This window comes from Aquarana catesbeiana, linkage group LG11 (assembly GCF_042186555.1).
Source record: "Aquarana catesbeiana isolate 2022-GZ linkage group LG11, ASM4218655v1, whole genome shotgun sequence".
NCBI classification, from domain to species: domain Eukaryota; kingdom Metazoa; phylum Chordata; class Amphibia; order Anura; family Ranidae; genus Aquarana; species Aquarana catesbeiana.
Genome location: NC_133334.1, coordinates 66307153 through 66328247, shown reverse-complemented (window position 1 = coordinate 66328247; position 21095 = coordinate 66307153).

Sequence of the window (21095 nt, the reverse complement as noted above, 5' to 3'; positions counted from 1 at the left end):
GTCCACATGTAGGACCTTGTCATTCAGGGACTGTACCTGACTCTGTATGAGCTTATTGAACTCCCTCTGTTCCTGCATGGCCACTTGGGTAGCAGTTATGAACAAGTGGTTAGTTTCTTGTTGGTCTGTGCGTGCTTGTACCAGCTCTTTGATTATTTCCTCCATTCTCTTAACAGTATACTGGTACCAGTGAATTAAAAATAAAAAATCTTCCTCTTTTTTTTTTTTCAAAAATGCTGCTGCAAGAGGTACAGTCTCTGGGTCTTGTGCCTGTTTCAAGCCACCAATTATAGGGGATCAGACTCAATGCAGGGACAAACTCACAGTTTCTTTAGGAAAACATCATGTTTAATCCACAGGATATTCCCAAACAGAAGAAAAAGGGCATCTTGCCATTGATCAAAAATAAACTTCTGCTCTACTGAGCCTTACTGTGTCCGTAGTCTGACCAGTCCTTGGTTTTGTAGTAAGTGTCCTTACAATCAAGACCTAAAAAAAGAAAACATTAAACTGCGGTCCATGGATTTGGGAGTCTGATATAGATATATAGTTAATCATATATATAAATATATTTCTTTTTTCAAAATGTTTCCAAAAAATTTTTTTAACATACTGTCACTAGAGCAGGATTTTATTTTTTATTTTTTTTAACACAATGATTGCTTATTACAGTGATGATCACTATATAAGCAACTGTTTTGACTTTGTGAATGGCATCCATTCATGTGGCATTATGTACCATTGTGGTTGGCTCTGTACTATGTGATCACTGTGACCAATCAGAGCGATCACAGTAATACACAATGGCTGTGAATGACAAGCCATTGTTTGTTTACAACTGAAATGATAGCTGTGATTGTTAACAGTGATCACATGGTACCCGAACCATGCACAGAGGCCTTGTACACTGATCTGTCCTAGACAGATTCTCTCAGTGGTAACCAAGTTCCAACAGCAGCATAATAAGCTCAGTTCAAAAAAAGGATATCCAAAGGCAATCTCACCACTGATGCTGTAGGTGTCTTCAGGTCAGCATTTCAATCCCTGGAGGCCAGGCAAGAGGTCATGCCAAACTCTGGGCTCCCCTCTTAAGCCTGGCTCAGCACAGCAGCATTCTCTGTACTCTGCACAGCCCCTGGCTCTCGATTCCGCACCTCAGCACAGCACAGTCTCTCAAAGCTCTCTCCACTGTGTCTACTATAAACTTTATTTTCTGTTTTTTTTTTTTTTTTTTTTACAAGAGCATGGTTTCTCCATTCATAAAGACAATTTATTTGATCTTGCATTTTGTTTTAATAATGCAGGTTCCAAAACAATCATCCATATTACAAACAATGTAAAAATGATTAGGGTCTTTTCTCATGTGCGCTATGCAAGTAGGTTACCAGCATATTTATATACAAACATTTCAAACAGGATAATTGTGGAATCCATTCTCCTAAAGTAGTGTTTAGCATCTATGAGGACTGCATGTGTTCCCGGATAATGTCAACACTGTTCATTCTGTTATGTTACGATGCTGTAAGCCAGAAAACATATGTTTTTATTCAATCAGCAGCTTATTAAAATAGACTCACTCCTTTTCATACCATTGCAGAATGATATAAGCTATTCGGTTTCATGACCTATCAATTAGTATAAATTAGGCAGTTACTAGCTAACTTTTGAAACTTCTCCCATTCATAGATGACACAGCTGGGTAGAAATTAGTCTCTAAAAATAATTTCACACAACCTGCTCGTTTCTTAGTCTCTGTCTGCTTATATTATGCTCATTCCATCTGTCAATAGATATGACTCATTCATTCGACCTTTCAATTTCACTTGCGCACATACATTTCTTCCAATTTCCTAAGAAACAAACACCTTTAACTCTTAGTGGTAGTGTGATTTGAACATCTTGATAGGTAGATTATTGAAAAGGTGAGACATCATTTTCAAGACCATGAATAAGGAAATTTTGTTGGAAATATGACTTTGCTTTAATGTAATGTCTATATTGGACTCCAGCATAATAACAAAAACCAGAACATACACTGTGGCCTTTGTGGTGCTGCTTAAAGGATCGGTCCATCCCAAAATAGATTTTTCTGAATACTTCAGAGCTAAACCACCTGACATTGTCCAAGGTTTCAAAAGAACAGCACATACGGGATTCCGAAGAACTTGTAGTTTACATAAGAGATTGGAAATAATCTAAAGTATGCATGCTGGATATTGAATAAACTACAAGTTCTGGAGGTCAGCAGCACTGAGATGTAACACAGGACGAAAAACAAATGGTGACAACTCATCATCAATGGGATCACTTGAGAGGGCAAGGAAACAACTCACCGGAGATGGAGCGTGCGCCACGAAAAATGACACCAGCCCGGTCCGGCAAAAAGGGACCCAACACACGATCATTTTTCAAAACCCTCCAATGCCTGTCTATAATTCTCTTCATTTCTTTGTGCTGTACAGAGAATGAGGTAAAGAAAGACCATTTAAATTGTTTTTCTTCCTGTACTCTAGGGCAATCCACCAAGAGCGAATTCCTCTCCACCATTCTGACCTCACTAATGGTGGCATCAAGGTCTGAGGGTCTGTACCCTTTCTCAACAAATATTTCCCTAAGGGTCTGAGATTGAGACTGAAAGTCTTCAATGTTGCTACAGTTTCGTCGCATACGGAGAAACTGTCCCTTAGGGACAGATCTGAGCCATTGATGGTGGTGGCAGCTGTCTACCGGGATATACCCGTTACGTTCTGTAGGTTTAAAAATTGTTTTGAGGACCAACTGTCGACTGACTACAGAAATCTCTAAATCCAAGAAATGGACAGTCTCAGAACTGTCGGTTTTCTGCATCTCTTTCCCTTTTAGGTTGGCATTGTGGCGTTGCTCTGCACTCACCAGGGAGGCCTGAGCGTGTATTACTCTGCCGTGCCTGCAGGGGTCTTTTGACACAGATACCCCGCTCGTCAGACCATGAAACTAATGCCCCGTACACACGGTCGGATTTTCCGATGGAAAATGTCCGATCGGAGCGTGTTGTCGGAAATTCCGACCGTGTGTGGGCTCCATCGGACATTTCCCATCGGATTTTCCGACACACAAAGTTGGAGAGCAGGAGATAAAATTTTCCGACAACAAAATCCGTTGTCGGAAATTCCGATCGTGTGTACACAAATCCGACGGACAAAGTGCCACGCATGCTCAGAATAAATAAAGAGATAAAAGCTATTGGCCACTGCCCCGTTTATAGTCCCGACGTACGTGTTTTACGTCACCGCGTTCAGAACGATCAGATTTTCTGACAACTTTGTGTGACCGTGTGTATGCAAGACAAGTTTGAGCCAACATCCGTCGGAAAAAATCCTAAGATTTTGTTGTCAGAATGTCCGAACAAAGTCCGACCGTGTGTACGGGGCATTAGGCAATCTATGTTATTTTATCTGTATGCTGGTTCATGTGCCAGGAGGGTATTTTGGTTGGCAGCTGGATGGATTACGGCCCACGATGTCCTGCGCTGTGTTTTACACTGGTGCCGGACTTAGGGGGGCATGTTCCGGCTGTCCTGGAGCATGTGACCAGTTATCATAAGCTTGGTGAGGCGATGAGGGCGCCATAGCTGGACCATCTCCTATACACATATGAGGTGTGGAGCGCAAGCCTCCTGTGTGGGAGTCGGTCTAACACCAGCTGTTGATTGGTCCCGACGCACCTCCTTTCCTTGTAGCTGAGATGACGTCAGCCTTCATGCTGGCCGGTCCCTCTGCTACATATGAGGCTTGGAGCGCAAGCTCCCTGTGGATGGGCCGACAAGACACCAGCGTCTGATTGGCTACTGGCTGTCATCTCCGCCTCGTGGATGAAGTTCATGAGGCTTGGAACGCAAGCCGTGCGGAGGATACACTGTTTTCAGTTCCCTGAGGTTTATAGCCATAATTTCTTTTATGGTATGATTAGATTTGCGATTTTCCCTTATATCTTTGGTCTGTATGCTGTGATATTGTATATCAAATGTGAATTGGATATGTGTTTATGTCCTCACTGATTTTTCACTTCTGGTTCCGCCATGATGGGGGTGGACCCGGTCAATTTGAAAGTTTTGTACAGTCTATAAGTAAGTACAATGTGGGGAGGCTGTTTTATGCCCCTGTTGAAGACTGTGTAGTCGAAACGCGTAGGGCTGGCATTTTCAGCTTCCCACATTGCCATTTTTATCTGTTTGTGATCACTTTTATCCTGTATGGTTTTTATCCATTAAACCCCATTTTTTTACCTGCACTATGTGGAGTTCCCTTTTTTCTTTTTCCATGGCTCCATTTTGAATTGTTTCCTCCTGACCATTCTGTTCCAGAACCGGAGAGTGTGTGTGACAGTGGTTCAACTTCTGCCTATGACAACTACTCCTCACCGGTGACCATGGTCTATAGGACACCATTCGGTTGGACATCACGGGAGACCATCCCCTCATGCCTATTAGATGCACTGCTATATGGCATGTGCGTTCTACAGATCTGGTAAGGGTATCCAACTTTTTTCATTCAAGATTTGTGTGCCTTGGTTTCTGTGGTCGCCTTTCCATTCGAGTGTCAAATTACCTCCTGGTGTTTATGGTACCCCCTTATTGGAGAAGACTTCCCTTTTACCCTACACCTTATGGACTTCCGTCCCTTGCTGTTCCATATTTCACTATAGACACTTTGATTAAATCCAGCAAGTTACACTGCTGGTTTCCCACACTTGTTTGCTAATATATTAACATTTTCACAGGTGTATTTAATGTTATAATTTTTCATACATATATCAAGCTTATGTTAGATATTCTCAGCACTGAACTTTATTTATTTACAATAATATTAAGTTGTAGTTCTAAAATAAACTAAAAGTAGTTTACAGTACCTGACCGTGAGATTGTGTTTCCAGCGCGATCCCATCGCGCTGGTTCTCGACGACAGGGTACTGTACATGTCGCGCTGGCTCACTCATCGGGAAAGGAAAACCTTTTTTCCTTTCACGATGAGCGACAGGCAGTGCTGACAGCTGTCTGGTACGAATCCTTAGGGGGAACGCCGCGCCAAATTTTAAATGAAAAAAAAATGGCGTGGGTTCCCCCCCGGGGGCATACCAGGCCCTTAGGTCTGGTATGGATTGTAAGGGGAACCCCCACGCCGAAAAATCAGCGTGGGGTCCCCCCAAAATTTATACCAGACCCTTATCTGAGCACGTAGCCCGGCATGTCAGGAAAGGGGGCGGGGACGAGTAAGCACCCCCCCTCCTGAACCGTACCAGGCCACATACCCTCAACATGGGGGGGTTGGTGCCTTGGGGGAACACCCCAAAGCACCTTGCCCCCATGTTGATGAGGACAAGGGCCTCTTCCCGACAACCCTGGCCGTTGGTTGTCGGGGTCTGCGGGCTTATCGGAATCCAGGATCCCCTTTAATAAGGGGGCCCCAGATCCCGGCCCCCCACCCTATATGAATGAGTATGGGGTATATGGTACCCCTACCCATTCACCTAGGAAAATAAAGTGTTAATTAAAAAAAACACACCACACAGGTTTTAAAAGAAATTTATTAGACAGCTCTGGGGGGGGTCTCTTCTGACTTCGGGGGTCTTCTTCCGACTTCTTCTCCCGGTGTTCCGCCTCTTCTCCCGGGCCCCTCCGCTATCTTCTTCCAGCTCTCTTGTTGGCGGGGGCCTGGTCTGTTGCCGCTGTCCGGTTATTCACCCGTATCTTCTGCCGGACTCCCCTCCTATTTTCTTCCAGCTCTATTGCTAGCGAGGGACCCGGTCTGCTGCGCTGTCTTGTCCCCTCTTCTCTTCTTCTCTTCTTCTCTTCTTCTGATGTTGACACGATGCTCTCTCCTGCTGGAATGGTGTGTCCGAGCTGCAGAGCCATTTATATAGGCGGTGACCCCGCCCCTTGTTACGTCACAGTCCCAGAATGCGCAGGGACTCTGGGGTCATGCCCCCTTATGACTCTAGAGTCTCTGCGCATGCTGGGACTGTGATGTCACAAGGGGCGGGGTCACCGCCTATATAAATAGCTCCGCAGCTTGGACACACCATTCCAGCAGGAGAGAGCGTCGTGTCAACATCAGAAGAAGAGAAGAAGAGAAGAGAAGAGGGGACAAGACAGCACAGCAGACCGGGTCCCCCGCTAGCAATAGAGCTGGAAGAAGATAGCGGGGGAGTCCGGCAGAAGATACGGGAGAAGAACCGGACAGCAGCAGCAGACCGGGCCCCTGCTAGCAAGAGAGCTGAAAGAAGATAGCGGAGGGACCCGGGAGAAGAGGCGGAATACCGGAAGAAGACCCCCCGAAGTCGGAAGAGACCCCCCCGGAGCTGCCTAATAAATTTCTTTTAAAACTTGTGTGGTGTGTTTTTTTTATTAACACTTTATTTTCCTAGGTGAATGGGTAGGGGTACCATGTACCCCATACTCATTCATATAGGGTGGGGGGCTGGGATCTGGGGGCCCCCTTATGAAAGGGGACTCCCAGATTCTGATAAGCTCCCCGACTGCAGACCCCGACAACAAACGGCCAGGGTTGTCGGAAAGAGGCCCTTGTCCTCATCAACATGGGGGCAAGGTGCTTTGGGGTGGGGGGGCCCGCAGGGCGCCCCCTCTCCCAAGGCACCAACCCCCCCTGTTGAGGGCACGCGGCCTGGTACGGTTCAGGAGGGGGGGGGCACTTGCTCGTCCCCACCCCCTTTCCTGACCGGCCGGGCTGCATGCTTGGATAAGGGTCTGGTATGGATTTTGGGGGGACCCCATGCCGATTTTTCGGTGTAGGGGGTTTCCTTTACAATCCATACCAGACCTAAGGACCTGGTATGCCCCTGGGGGGGAACCCATGCCGTTTTTTTCATTTAAAATTTGGTGCGGCGTTCCCCCTCAGGATTCATACCAGACAGCTGTCAGCACTGCCTGTTGCTCATTGCGAAAAGGAAAAAAAAGTTTTCCTTTCCCGATGAGTGAGCCATCTCGGCGCTGGCTCCCGCGACGGGTCTCGTAGGTGTCAAATCTCACAGAGAAAAGCAGGGAGATTGACACAATATTGCGGTCACCTACTGTAACTAAAACTATTTTAGCATGGATCTAACTACTCAAAAGATTGCATCATAAATTGTATAAGAGAGGATAAAACCAACTTAGACCAGGTTAATATAAGATGACCTCAAATAAAAAAGCAAAGGTCTTAATTATCATTAAGAGTATAGTTTTTAAATAATAATAATAAAAAAAAGAAATAATTTATTATAGAACCTAAAATCTTATACTACATGTTGGAACTATGTACAATTGGTATAATGATAACCAAGGAAATAAAAGTTCTGCTACCAGAACTATATAAAGAGTAAATTGAAAGAGGAGAGTGAGAATAGAGAGAAAAAGTAGAAGAGAGAAAGAAGATAAAATAAAAAGTAATCTTAGGTAGGAGAAAAATTGGATAGGGAAGAAGGAAACGAGAGGTAGTAGGGGTCCCCGGGGTAGTACATGGTAATAAACACATACCATGAATGCAGAGAATGGAAGTGTAAATCGAGATTACCAAGGTCTTAGTAGGGAAGCATCAAAATTGGAAGGCAAAAAGTGAGTCAACCAGGGACTCCATATATTCTCAAAGTTGGATATTTTATCTTGAGTTATAGCCTCTGTTTTGGCATGGGTCATTGCTTGATTAACTCTATTTTTAATTTCAGCAATTATTAAGGATGGGGATTTCCAAGCTTTGGCAATTGTTTGTTTTGTGGCTGTAGTAATCTGTAATAGGAGTTTGAATTGGCGGTAGGGGAGAGAGACCGGTTTAAAGTTTAAAAGTACTATTGGATCAGGATTGATAGGGATTTCAAACAGTGTCGAAATCATAAGAAATACATCTTTCCAGAATTTTTTTGCTATTGGGCAATCCCACCAAGCATGAAGATGTGATCCAAGATCACCACAGCCACAAAAACAAGATGGGGAATAATTTGGAGCATATTTTGCAATTCTGACAGGAACCAAATACCACCGTGTGAGTACTTGTAATTTGTCTCTAAGGCAGCTATGTTTTGTGAGGATGACTTAGTTGTGATCCAAATCTTATCCCAATCGGCTGCTTCCAATGAAAACCCAAGATCCATCTCCCACTTAGCCACATATGATGGTGGGTCTGAGTTGTGTTTAGTAATAAGATGAATGTAAAGAGTTGAAATAAGTCCCTTAGTGTGTGGGTCACGTTTACATATATTTTCAAAGCATGTTAGTTTATCTAAATGAATTCTTCCTTGTATATAGGGCACAAAAAAAAAATAATCTGAAGATAGCGAAAGAGCTCTGAATTAGGAAGTTTGTGACTTTCACATAAGTCAGGGAAAGTTTTTAATGAAGTAGAGGATGCTAGTTCACAGAGTGGAGGTCCATGCTTTAAAAGATTTGGGGGAAGACCAAGCAGGAAAGAAAAGTGGAATTTTAGAAAATGATAAAAGAGGGAGATGGGGAGATTGTAGCCCATTTACTAATTTAAATGTATCCCAAATGGCTAGTGTATGTTTAGTTTTAGGATTATTGAGTTTTTTTACGGTCGGAGGAATTAGACCATACGAGGTTGGTTATTGAAAGTGGGTCGCAGTCTATTGATTCCAGTGCACCCCAAAGTGAAATTTCACATTTTGCGTGATATTTAGGGTTATGAGCTAATTGAGCTGCATGGTAATAGGTGGTAAAATTAGGAAACCCTAGTCCCCCTTTGGGCTTTGGAAGGTAAAGAGTGTGTTTGGGCAGACAGGGTTTCAAGGCGCCCCAAACGAAAGTTAATGCCTTACGTTGTAGTATGAAAGTATGCTGGAACAGGGATAGGTAAAACTCGAAAAAGATAAATAATTTTGGGCAGTATAGCCATCTTTATTACGTTAATTTTACCTATCCAAGATAATGGTAGAGAGGATCATTGTGTCAGAAGATTAGATATTTTATGCAAAATTGGAGGATAATTGGCAGTGAAAATGTCAGAAAGATTGGATGTGAGAGTTATCCCTAGGTAAAGAAGGCGTGAAGAGGACCATGAGAAAGGGAGGGATGTTTGTGCTTGTTGTAAAATATGAGGAGGTAAAGATATATTTAAGGCTATAGATTTTTGAGAGTTAATAATTAGACCAGATATGTGGGCAAAGTGATCAAGTTTACTTATAAGATTAGGAGCAGAAATATGAGGGGATGACATAAAGATTAAGATATGATCAGCAAATAGGCAAAGTTTATGTTGGTGACCAGCTAAATCTAGATCTTTAATAGAGGGGTCAGTATGGATTAATTGAGCAAGGGGTTCAATAAGTAGGGCAAATAAGAGTAGGGAAAGTGGACATCCCTGACGTGTACCCCTACAGATGTTAAATAGGTTTGATTTATATCCAGCATATTTAACATAAGCTTTGGGATTTTTGTATAATGAGGAGGCCCAGCTAAGAAAATGAGGACCAAATCCCCAACGCTGCAGGACAAAATCTAGGTAAGACCACAAAACTGTATCAAATGCTTTTTGATAGCTAAAGATAAGAGGCAGATGGGTATTTGTCATGATTTAGCTGCTTAAATTAGTAAAGTAGTCCTGCTGTCAGAAACCATGAACCAGACCAAGACAGAAGTACAGTAAAATCACACTTGTTTATTAATAAAAAATAAAAAGGTAAGTACAGTAAGCGTAGTCAAAGCATAGCCAGAGTCCAGTAACCGATTCGGGTAGTCAGCCAAGCCAGAGTTCAGTAACCAGATCGGGTAATCAGCCAAGCCATAGTTCAGTAACCATAACCAGATCGGGTAATCAGCCAGGCCAGAAGTCAGGGATCCAAGTAGAGGAACAGCAAGCAGGATAAGGAGCCAGAAGGGATGTCAGCAAAGCCAATCTTTAAACAGGAACGCAGGACATGGTTTGTTGTGATGTGACCAAGGCAAAGGCAGGAATGAAGTGAGCTGGAGATCTTTAAGTAGGCAGGACTAACGAGCAGATCCACAACAGCTGGTTAACTGTGGAGATAGATGAGAGCTGTCAATTAGCCGACAGTTGAGTGGCCAGCTCAGAGAAGGAAGGGCTGAGCAAGCCCTGACACCTGCGTACCGCTTGGCGCTGTGCGATAAAGCTGACCTGGTCTTTATTTATTAAAGAACCTGTTACACTTTTTAAGTCGCTAAGACTTTCGCTAGTAACTTAATGTCAAGATTGAGTAATGATATGGGTCTATAGTTAGAACAAGATGTATTGTCTGACTGTGGTTTGGGGATCATTTAAATTATAGCCGTTAATGTTTCGGTGCGAAAGGATTGATCGTTAAGGAAAGAATTAAATGCGTCTGTTAATATTGGAGCAAGGATATGAGAGAATTTCTTATAGTATAGGGCAGAGAAACCATCTGGGCCTGGACATTTATTTGGTTTACGAGAATTAATTGCTAATTTAATTTCGATATCTGTAAAGGGGCTTTCAAGACAATCGCGTTGGGCTAAAGGAATAGTAGGAAGTTTGATTTGTGAAAAAAATTATTCGGCTAAAGTTTGATCAAAAGATCCTTCCTTTTTATATAGGGAGGTAAGATCTTTTTGAAAGGTGTGGAGGACCTTTACTGGATTTCTAGTAAATGTATCATAAGATATTTTCAGTGGAATTAGTTTAAAGGGGTGATTTAGTTTTTTAAGTGCTCGGGCTAAAAGTGTCTGGTTTATTCACTTTAAGATTAAATTTATGTTTAGACTTACATAACATTTTATCTACAGCTTCTGATAAAAAAAAAAAGTCAAGGTTTAAACGTGCTTTATCAAGCTGTAATTTAGTCACAGGGTAGGATTGGATTGAAAGATTGTGTGGCATGTATTACACTCTGCTTCTAATTTTTGTTTTAGTTGTCATTTTTCTCTTTTAAGAAATGAGGCTTGGCGTATACAAACCCCATGGAGAACAGGCTTATGAGCTTCCCATAGGGTCAGTGGGGATATATTATAGTTACATAGTTACATAGTAATTACATAGTTAGTAAGGTTGAATAAAGACACCAGTCCATCCGGTACAACCTGAGTGAGTGTGGGTGTGTGTCTACAATTGTCCCTATCCCTGTACATTGTGTCTCAATAATATGCTCATCTATTATTATTATTAATTTAAGGTACCCATATAGTGCCATCAATTTTTACACAGAAATACACATACATTGCACACTCACATCAATCCCTACCCTCAAGGAGCCCACAATCCAAGGTCCCCAACTCACATTCATATACTAGGGTCAATTTTTTTTTTGGACAGAAGCCAATTAACCTACCAGCATGTCTTGTGTGGGAGTGTGGGAGGAAACCGGAGTACACAGAGAAAACCCATGCAGGCACAGGGAGAACATGCAAACTCCAGGCAGGTAGTGGAAGAAAGGGGTTTGAATGACTGGATAGTCCTCGGTACAATACGGCACCTCATCCCAATAGATTTAATATTAATGGTGAACAAGAGATAAGGGGATTATCACGGTGCCAAGAAAAAACTAACATACATAGATTATAAAAATTATAAGGTTTTATTGACAATTAATATTTAAAAAATTATACATAATTACATATCACGGGTGTGCACAAAAATGGGGAAGTTAAAAGCCAGCTGTATAGCAGTTTTACAAGACCCAGCCTGGGAGCGTGGTGGCCAGTCTTGTAAACAGGTAGTACAAGTCCTACATGTTTCGCCTGAAACGGCTTCCTCAGGGACAGTTGGTTGTACCTGTATCGCTATTATGAACTCTATAATAGAAAATTATAATCAGAAAAGAGGTGACAGTGTAATAACATCAATTAAGCATAACACCGATAAAAGGTATAAATTTTGTGGGGCTGTCAGACATGAACACACATCAAGCCACATGAAGCAGAAGTGAATGGGCACCTATATACACCACCCACCTAAATGAACCCCATAATCCAGCGGGTATCCCAGAGAGTCTAGAGATGGAATGGTAGGATACCTACCAGCTGGTCATCAAGGGCAGGCGTAGGGGGATCCCGGGGCGAATCTAAGGTATCGATGCTCAGTAAAAGGCTGCAAGGGGCAGATAAGAGGATCTGGCGAATAGTGAACAATATATAAATTATAGGATAGATTAGAGGGCTTGAATAGATTCCAGAAGCCATCTGGATCTGCAAGCCAAAGACATAGGGTCGGGCTAACATAGCCTCAAAAAATACTTACAATATATGCAATTGTCAAAGAAAAAGAAAAGGCAGGGCACCCAATATGCTGAGATAATGCCACCAGGAATGGCGAATGGATAATGACCAAGAATGGATAAGGAGAATCTAAAAGTATAATAAATGGAAAAATTATTATTGGAGTAAAATCCAGAGGATGGAAAATCCATACAAATGTTGTAAAAATTCTAAGGACAAAGGGAGGGTATATTATAGGGCAGAAAATGCCAAGAGATATAGTGTGTTTGAAATACAAGGGAAAGTGAACAAACTTACCCAAGGATTCAAAGTGGTATTAAATATTCTGAGCTATACATTTTTCATATATGGAAGTGATGTAAGTAGCTCAAACGACATCACACTACAAGGAAAGTATGAGAAAAAAACAGGTATAAGAAGCTGGGGTTATGTAGAAGTTAAAGCAGAGGGGTGGCAGAAGGCTTGTAAACTTACCATAGTGTATGACAGCATGAACATGGGTGCCCTGAAATCCCCGGCAGTGTTGTGGCCGGAGAAGCCGGCGATCTTATACCCCCCCACACATGTGCAGCATCTGACATCGCTAGACGTGTGAGCGGACAGAGAGCGCCACTGCGCATGCGCCCGGCAAAGACTTCCCGGGCCTGCAAGGTCCAGGAAGCTTTGCAGGGATATCAGACGCTGCGTGTGTGTTACACGGAGCGGATAGTGCAATAGACTGTGAAGTCAATCAGAACGATGGCATCACAGTCTCCCAGGAGATGTAACGTGATCAAAAGATCACCTGGATGGCAGTGGCGAGGGGCGGGCAATGCTGACAAACAGCATGACTGACTACACCACTGTGCCACCCGATCAGGGGTCTCAAAAATCTTGTGTTTTGGATATTAGAGAAGTGAAAGTTGAAAGTACAGCACAGTGGTCAGTCCATGTAAAAGGGATAATATATGAAGAGAGGAGTTTAGAGGTCATGCCTATTGAGATCAAAATGTGATCAATATGGGAAAATTATTTATGGGGATGAGGTTAAAAAGTAAATTAGCGCCTAGCAGGATTGATTTCACGCCAAGAATCTAATAAAGAGTGTTGTTGGAAGAAGTTGTTGGAACTTAAGAGATTGAGAACTAGATGCAATAGGAGTTGGGGATTTATCTAAAAAAGGATAAAGGACTTGGTTTGAATCTCAACAGATTAAAAGTGTGCCCATTTTATGAGTATCAATTACCTGTGATAAATGGGAGAGGAATGACGATGGAGTCTTATTAGGAGCATAGTAGGATACCACTGTGATTAGAGAATCGAATAGATATCCCGTGAGTATAAGATAGCGACCTTCTGGGTCTTTGATCTCTGTCAGAAGGGAAAAGGGTGTAGTACGATGAAACACTATTAGCATTCCTCATTGTTTCGTTTTGGCAGAGGTTGTGAAAACTTGGGGATAAGCTGAACTAAAATATTTAGGGGTTGCCTTATCTGCGTGTTTCATGGAGGCATATAACATGTGCTTTTGAGGAAGCTAAGGAGCGAAAAACTTTAGTTCGCTTTTGTGAGATATTTAGACCTTGTACGTTTAATGTAAGAACATTTAAGGGGGCCATCAGTAAATCTTAAAGCAAATATTGTAGTAGAAAAAGAGGGCACTTAATTGCCACGTCTGTAAATATTGAGGAAAAGAGAGGGGTACTACTGGAAGTACTACCAAAAATCAGACTTTAAAGGCCAGGAAAATATATATATTATAAATATTATAGTATACTGCATTCATAGATTGTGAGTCTACAATTACCCCGGGGGGGGGGGGGGGCAAGAACCAAGAGGGGAGTAGAGACAGAATAAAGATGAAGAAAGAGAGAGTAATGCCTCGTACACACGATCGGACATTCCAACAACAAATGTTCCATGGGAGCTTGTTGTCGGAAATTCTAACCGTGTGTAGGCTCCATCAGACATTTTTTGTCGGAGTTTCCGACAACAAAAATTTGAGAGCTGGTTCTCAAATTTTCCAACAACAAAATCCGTTGACGTAAATTCTGAGCATGTGTACACAATTCCGATGTACAAAATTCAACGCATGCTCTGAATCAAGTACGAGTCGGAAGTGCTCAGTCTGGTAAAACTAGCGTTTGTAATGGAGATAGCACATTCGTCACGCTGCAAATTTTGAAATCTTTCAATGCAGCGCATTCTCTTTTTCTTTATAATGCTAGAATTATGAAGTTGTTTTGCTGCTGATATTCACACAGAGTTTTTACAAACTGATTTCTTTATTATTTCTTGTGATCTCATGAATAATCTTTTTTATTTTTTCGCCAGATCTCCAGAATAATGTTTATAATTTTTGTTTTTATAGTGATCTCCTTTTTTTTTAAATCAAGATCTCCTGTTTTTTATTTTTTTTTCTAGTGATCTCCATAATATTTTTTCTCGTTTTGTGTGTCAAGTTACCACAACACCATTATTATCTTGTATTTTTTAACCTCAAAGAGATTTATTGGTGTTGGTGTCCCTTGTTAATTTGACATTGCATTTTTGAAATGTACCTGTCTACTCGCAAAAAAACTGTCCTTTTTTAATTATAACACATAGCCAATGATTTAAGAAAAAAAAACATTTATTAGGGGTCATAACAAAATAAAGAGGAAGGCAACGCTGGATAAACTGGTGAAATTAGCAAAGCCTTTGTACTCCAGGGCACACATCAACTATTTGACAGGCAAAATTGGGAGCCTGAGGAGTCCATTTAATAGGGAGCACATTCTGGTCCAGGACTCAGAGAGATCAGGAACAGCAGCAGGTGACATATATGTCCCCAGGCTGTGGTCTTACCACAGCCTGCGTCTTTTGCCAGACCAGACCGAACCCAGGCCATCACTCTCTTGTCTTCCTTACACGCTTCCTTCCACGCTTGGTTCCAGGCTGTGGCTCTGGTGTTGGAGTTGTGGCAGGAGGTGGAGGAGGAGGATGGTCCAACTCACACAGGTGGGTTTTGCTTGTGATTTCACCCCTCAACCCCTTATTTAGGGCCATATATATCACTTCCTCACAAAAGAGGTGTTGGCCCACCTCCATTTCCTGCATTTTGTTAACAGCCATGCAAGCATAGGCCTCAAGAAGACTGGGGGAGTTCTGAGGGCCACAGAAGCCTGCCAAACTAACCCAAGTGCTGACTCCTCCACATTACTCCCCTTCCTGGGCCTTTTTTGTTGATGGCAGAGGGGAGGGACCTAGGATTCAGTCAGGCTACTGGGTCCGGTCACCTCCTGGCTGCCACTTACCTCTGCCACCTCCTGGCTGCCACTTTCCCCTGCCACCTCCTGGCTGCCACTTTCTACAGCCTCCTCCTAGCTGAGGATTTCCTGTGTATGAAAAAGGGACATTTTATTGTTTAGTTTTAGTTAGTTTAGGTTTAGTTTATTGTTCATCATTCACACACAATTTTGAGAAATATGTTGAACAATGCTATACCTGACTCAAGCTGGGCTCCTCCACATCTTCTACCTGGGTGGAAGGCCCAGATTGGAAGTGGGAAGCCTCAGCTGGGGTGGAAGGAAGAATGGAGGGAAGGGTTAAGAGTGATGGCCTGATTTCAGTCTGGTCTGACAGAAACCGCAGTCTGTCGTAATACCAGAGCCTGGGTACATAAACGTCATCTGCTGCTGCTCCTGATCTCTGGGAATCCTGGACCTTTTTGCGCTCCTCAGGCCACCAACTTTGCACTTCAGACAGTTGATGTCTGCCGTGTAGATCTGCGGCTTCACAAATTCCAGGAATGTATCCAGTGCTGCCTTCCTCTTTAGTCGATTTGTATAAAAAGGGGTATTTTGTCTGCCACAGACAGAGCAACTCTCTGTACAAATCAATGAATTGGCTGAGGAAATCATGATTGTTGAATCGATCCATTTTATCTGCAAGACACAACACAAGACAAACCCTAATGTCAGGCTAAACTCGCATAATCTTGTCCCAATATAGGCCTCAATCTATAAGCAGTATAGGCCACTGATGCCCCAAGTTAAAATTGTACCTTCGTTAGAACGATCAGCACTTCCGCTACTCCATCCTCCGCTCACAGATCATACGTACGACGTACGCGTGTTACACTTTATATACACTGCGTATGCGTGAAACTCTGCCCGCCCATGACCTTCTTTATAGTATATTCCCTGCCCCTTCTCTTTCAGCACAGTGGAAGATCACATGGCGGAGAAAGAACAAGTGCATAAAGACAGTAGCAACGACGAAAGCCCGGAGCCACGAACGTCCCGATCCTGTATGAGATTTAAGGCCTCAAATGTCCTTTGTAGAGATGGTGGAGATGGTGGACATCTTGAAGAGGGCCGACTATGATGGAAAGCATGGACCTTACCCAAACCCAAATGTCAGAAAGGACAAGATCATGACTAAAGTTGTGAAAAGTCTGCACAGAAATTTTGGGGTACGGCGATCCAAGGATCAACTGAGGAAACAATGGTCAGACCTCAAATTGAGGGAGCAGGATCAGTACAGAAGAATCAAGAGAGTGCTGCAAAAAAAGTAAATATTTGTCGTGTGTTCCTATTATTATTATTATATTCTTGCTGCTCCATGTGCTTTTCTTTACTGTTGTACAATTTAGCAAGTTTCAGGTTCGTGGGCACAGTAATCGTTCGTAGTAAACATTGTTTGTTCACCCACTAATACAATGTTTTTGGCAGATGCAGGTTAACTACATTTGTTCATGCCTATTTGAATTAAAAGAAATTTAGTACATTGCTGTCTAGATGGGTTTGTAACTAGAATGAAATGCAAACTCGATTCAGTGTAAGGAGAGGACAATCAGCAGCTGTTTACACATCTGGACGCAGGAGCACTAGTGTGGGACACCACACAGGTGCTCCAGTGGATACTAGGGGTATCTACATGTGTGAAACTTGCACAAAACAGGTAAGTATTCCAGCTTTAAAAAAGGGAAAAAATCATGTCTTCAGCTTGGAACTCTGGCCAAAACAGACAATTGTATGAAACTTCCAAGCAATGTTTCATATTCCTATTTCTTGCCTCAAATATCTGTGTGCTAAGTATACCTTTTTTTTATTCACATAAGGGAGAAAAGACTCAGGACATCAGAGGACACCAGGGACCCACAACCTCCTAAAGAAGGGGGAATCACAAAACCACAACCTCAGGATGTGGAGGAAGGAGAGGTTTATGAAGTGGGCGAAATATTGAACACAACAGGTGAGTGTCTGAGACCACAGCTTCAGGTAATAGATGTATGCCTGCATATTTATAATGCATGGTGTGTTTTTTTTATTATAGGTGATGTGGATGTTGCGTAAGAAGAAACACATTTCACAAGTGCAAGTGCACACGGCCTCATTGGGGAGATCATGGTGTGCAATCGTGATTTACAGAAGATCAAGGAAGACATCAATGATGTGGAAAAAAGACTCAAAAACATAATTGATGTTTTAGGCAGAATCTAAAACACACCAAAATTTTTCACATTTTTTTGTTTTTTATAACTTTTCTACAAAATGCTGAAAGCCAAATTTTGAAGATGCACACAGTGTATCAACATGTGCTAGCTGCCATCACGGGATATCAATGTATGCGTTTTGTGGGTGCAACCCCTTCCTCGCAACTAAAGTAGCTGAGAGGAGAGGGTTGCACCCCCAAAACACATCCATTGATCCCCCATGATGGGAGCTAGCACATGTTGACCTTAGGCATGGGATCAGGAGCGAAATCCCCGTTTTGACTCCCAATTTGTGTGCATCTTCAAAATTTGGCTTTTACAGGGGTGACATCACCCCATCTGATGAAGGCAATATCAACACAGTTTGGACATACTAATGTCTGATATTGCCTTCAATTTATCAAAGTTGAACTTTGTAAGTTCCCGAGTTGTGTATTGTTTTATGTTTTTAACCACTTCCCACCCGGCCACTGCACATAAACAGCCGGGTGGGCTATCTCTCCTTCTGAGTGGACGTTCAGGAACATCCCTCAGAAGGAGCGGGATCGCACGCGCGCATGCCCGCACAGCGGCACGATCCAGATGCGCTCGTGTCACCCGGACACGGCGCATCTGCGATCGGCAGGAGGGCTCTGCGAGTGGCCCTCCTGATCACATGACAGCCCTGTCAAATCACAGCCGTCATGTGATGTAAATACAGAGCCGGTTGCTAGGCAATCGCTCTCCTCTCCTCACACGGAAGTTGTCAGTGAGGAGAGGAGAGTGGATCGCTGCAGCCGGCTGGTGATCAGTGAGTATGAGCTGTTTTTTACAGCTTTTTACTCATCACCAGTCTAGTGACCCCACACATGTAAAAACACAAAACAAACACTAAGTAAACACACAATGTCCCCAAAACACGTCCCCAAAACACATTTCCCCAAAACACATGTCCCCAAAACACGTCCCCACATAGTAAAAACACATGTCCCCCACATATGTCCCAGTAAAATCACATGTCCCAATGATTATCTGCACACATATGTCACCTGTGCACATCTGTACATGATCATTTGCGCACGTGTCTGTGATCACACGAACCAATTATTATATACAAAAACGGGATTTTTTTTTTACCAAAAACATGTAGCAGAACACGTTTTGGCTTAAATTTATGACAAAATTTGATTTTATTGGATTTGTTTTAAAATAGAAAGAAGAAAATATTGTTTTTTTTTCAAAATTTTTGTTCTTTTCTCGCTTATATCGCAAAAAATAAAAATCGGGGTCGTGAATAAATACCACCAAAAGAAAGCTCTATTTGTGTGAACAAAATGATAAAAATGTTATTTGGGTACAGCATAGCATGACCGCGCAATTGTCATTGAAAGTGTGAGAGCGCTGAAAGCTGAAAATTGGTCTGGGAAGGAGGGGGGCGAAAGTGCCCAGTATTGAGGTGGTTAAAAACATGCCTGTTTACCACAAAAAAGGATATTTCTACTGTCCAAAAAAAAAAAGTTTTTTCCAAAAATATGTTGGTTTGTTCAAAAACCCTTTTCTAAACGCAAGTGAGTGTGCACAGAGCAAAAATGTTTTCTGCTCAACAATGAATGAATGCATGATTTGTAAAGCGCAGCAAATGCGAACTGAATCGCCTCAAGGCGCTGCAACAATGTGTGGCTTTTTCTTTCAATGCTCAATAGCAGTTTTTTGCTTAAGTTGGTGTTTACAATGACAATGGGGGTTATTTCCTAAAGGCAAATCCACTTTGCACTACAAGTGTACTTTCAGTGCAGTTTCAATGCACTTTCAAGTGCACTTTTGTAGTGCAATCTTAGTGCAAAGTGGATTTTCCTTTAGTAAATAACACCCACAGTGCTTTATAATTTGCATCAATCAGGCCATTTTCGTCACTCCAAAATAATAATTCATGGTGCTGAAAACGATGAATATTTTTATCATTAATACATTACATATATTAACAAAAACAAGATGTGTGTGTAGCAGAACCACAGCATAATAGTTAGCTGAAGAAGAGATTGTCACCTCATGTATCCCAGAAATTACATTTGCACTATTGAAGAAAATGGTAAAAAAAAAGCCCATTGGAGAACCTAGGGGACAGCTTAAAAAAAACACAAGCACTAAATCAAAGGAAATATTTTTCAGTTTAAAATACAAATTTATTTGAAAAAATAAATGTATTTAAATACATATAATGTGATGTTAAAGGAGAAATCTTACCCTAATATAGTCCTTCTGCAGGACCTGAATGATGGCAGAACAGATGGAATAATGATCCCCAGAGCCTGGGTGGAGATGCCTGTCGAGAACTTGATATCCTGCAGACTTCTCCCCGTCGCCAAGTGCCGCAAGGTGGCGACGAGCCTTTGCTTGGGAGTGATGGCTTGCTGCATGCAGGTGTCCTGCTTCGTAATATAAGGGGACAACAAAGCCAACAGACGGTGAAAAAGGGGGTCCCTCATTCGGAGATAATTCCTGAAATCATCAGGATTATTCTCACGGATCTCCCGCAACAAAGGCATGTGTGAGAATTGGTCACGCTGGAGCAATCAATTCTTGGTCCATGAACTCCTCCCCACCCTGTTCATCGACTGGGCTTAGGTCAAAGTGAGAATCCCAACACCAAGCCCCTGCACAGCATGAACTCTAGGATGAGTACGTACCCGCAACATGGCTTCAAAATGGTCGGCTGGTCAGAATGAACTAACAGAACACACTAAAAATCAGAAAGGCCTGAGAAGAGCGAGCTGAAATTCAGAAATGAGCGGACAAGAACGCACTGAAAATCAAATACGTAAGATAAAAATATGCACTGAAAACCAGATACGAACTGACTACACGCACTGAAAACCAGATACTAACTACTACTAACTACTACTAACTAACTACTAACACGAGATTATCAGAAGGAGCCCAAAGGGTGGCACACTGGCTATTTAACTTCCTCTATATAGTGCCGTCATACATGTTGTACGTCAGCGCGTTCTAGACGATCGGAATTTCCAACAACATTTGTGCGACCATGTGTATGCAAGACAAGTTTGAGCCAACATCCGTCGGAAATAAATCCCAGGATTTTGTTTTCGGAATGTCCAATCGTGTGTACGCAACATTAGAGTCATATAGTCAAATAATGGTAAATAAATTGTGCGAATAAAAAAAGTAAAAAGGCGACGTACAGAGTGCGTAAAAAAACGCTAACTCAGAGGTCTAGTATCTATCCGAGGAGTTCCTCCAATAATAGGTCAGAATGGCCCAACGGCCTAGATCTATATACAGGTAAAGAGAAATACTTGGACACCCAAATTCGGCTGTTGAGAAAAAAAATAAAAAATGAGTAAGGGTAAAAAAAAATAAAAGGTTAATTGGCTTTTAACAACTATACTGTAAGGTGAGTATATATACCTACAGGTAACCCTAGGGAAAAAAATACATTAAAATAAGAAACTGTATAGTTTATAT